Genomic DNA, 2,397 nt, shown 5'->3' with positions numbered 1-2,397 from the left:
AGTGACTTTTGAAATAGTTCACAATGACCACCAAGAGTTCCTTATGGGCAACTGAACCTATCAATGTGAGGAAAGTGGGAAAATCACACTGTTGGGAGGCCACCCATTGGACAGAGCCATGCTTAGGAAAGGGCTTGCCAGAATGGGTCAGTCTGTGCAATCAGTAAAAAGGGGGCTGCACTGTTTCACAAAGTACAGACCATAGAGGGAGCATCCCAGCTGAGCAGTACAGTCTGGCAGTTAAGAACTTGGACTCTGAAACCAGACTGCTAGATTTGATCCTGGGCCTAGGGCTTACTAGCTTTATGACTTTGAGCATTACTTAACCTTCTCTGCAGACCACTTCAGGGAGTTGATTTCCCTCTGATCCCAGAAGCTTCTATATAAGGTTCCTTCAACACCCACACCCATACACACACCTCTACGTAGGCTTTCTCACCCATAGCAGCGCACACAGTCAGCCACCCCAGCTTTGAGGAAGGGATTCTACCCAAGGATTCCATCATAAAAGACTAGTGTTTGGGCAGTTGTGATTGACCTGCCAAGAGAAAGGAGAAATAAAGATATAACATTCAGCATTCTTTATTATGTCATCATTGAATCTCTTGACATATGGCTTATATTTAATATTAAACTGTATGTGCTAGACAAACAGGAAGATTGATTTGGTTCCTGCTTCATTTGATTCTGGCAAGTCCCTCTTTCATGTTTGTTGCTCCCCTCAGATCCTCAACTCTCTCATCCAGATACTTCCCAATCAGTCTCTGGCCATCCTAGAATCAGCCCTCCCCTCTGGTTTAGGTGGAAATACATGGCAAAGACTGTCACTTCAAACTAGGAAATCCTAAATCCAGCAGTCTGTCAACTGGAGGCAATTTTGCCCACCAGAGGCAACTTTGCCAATATCTACAGACATTTCTTAATGTCATGAACTGAAGAGATGCCACAAATGTCTAGTGGGTGGAGGCCAGGGATGCTGCAAAAAAATCTTACAATGCATAATATATTCCTTCACACACCAAAATAAATGATCTAGCTCAGAATATCAGTAGAGCTGAGGTTGAAAAAAACCACATTCCTTTCTAGACCTGAAGACCTTTAACATTAATTAACATTAATTAATTAACACATAATTAATTTCCCTTTTTCATGTGTACCAGTGAGATAAGCAAACTGAGACTCTCTAATGAACTCAAGTCATGCCAAGATCTGTGTACATCTTTTCTAGAAGACAATTTATGCATATTATACACATTTTTTAATTTATACAGACATACATATTTTGCAAGCATCACATATTCTGCAAGAAATCTCTCTAGAAATTGCACCTGCTTGCTGTTTTAATGATGCAATTAAGAAGCAAACAGAGCCTTCCTCATGAACGTGCTGTAAATGAAGTAGCAGTAGTCACAGCTGCATGACCATTGCTGCTTGTTTTTGCCCTGGGGGAGATAATAAAATCAGTTCACTTGTTATATCCAAGGAGTTTGCCTGAAGCTATTGGTAGATCCTTCTTGTCATCCTTCAAGAAAGGGGCAATTAAGGCACAGTCAGAAATACTGAGATAAACATCTCAGGGGCTGAAACCAGTGATGAAAATGGTAGAATGTGCACACAATTAATGAGGTGGTAGAAAAACTGTCTAAACTGGCACTCTCCAATGGAACTTTCTGCCTCCATGATAGAATTTTCTATAACTACGTTGTCCATATAATAGCTACTGGCCACATGTAACTAGGGAACACTTGAAATGTGAATAGTGTAGCTGAAAAACTAAGTTTAAAATTTTTATTTTATTAGTGTCAACTTAAGTCATCACAGGTGTCTAGTGGCTACCATATTGGGCAGCATAGGTATCAACTGTGTCTTAGCATCCTAAAAATTGCTTATTAAGAATCAAGGGTGGACTGGAGGTGTGGGCCAAGTGGTAGAGTGCCTGCTTTGCAAGAGCGAAGCCCTGAATTCAAACCCCAGTCCCACCAAAATTATAACAAACAAAAAAAGAATCAAGGATAATCCTGTCTTTTGTTATTAATATTTAAGTTGATGTCCAAAGGGTTCCTCATTGTATCCCCACTGTGAGTACACTTTACTTGCGTATGGTGTGTGTGTCAGGGGGTACTTGTGGAAGTGGGAGGGTGAACGAAGGAGAGTAAGGTGAGGGAATATGGTTGATGGACTTCATATACTTATATGAAATAGAAGAAAGAGACCTCTTGCAATTGCTTTAAGTGGGGTGGGGAGAGGGTTGAGGGGGAGAGATGGTGGGAGTGATGTAATCAATGTACAGTATAAGCCTATTTTAATTGTCACAATTAATCCCCCCAAACAATGAATATATCCTAATTTTTAAAAAAAATCAAGGCTAGGAAGTTATCTGTGATTTGGGGTAATCTC

The sequence above is a fragment of the Castor canadensis genome, chromosome X (genome assembly GCF_047511655.1).
Source record: "Castor canadensis chromosome X, mCasCan1.hap1v2, whole genome shotgun sequence".
In the NCBI taxonomy this organism is placed as follows: Eukaryota; Metazoa; Chordata; class Mammalia; order Rodentia; family Castoridae; genus Castor; species Castor canadensis.
Note: the sequence above shows the minus strand (reverse complement) of the source record.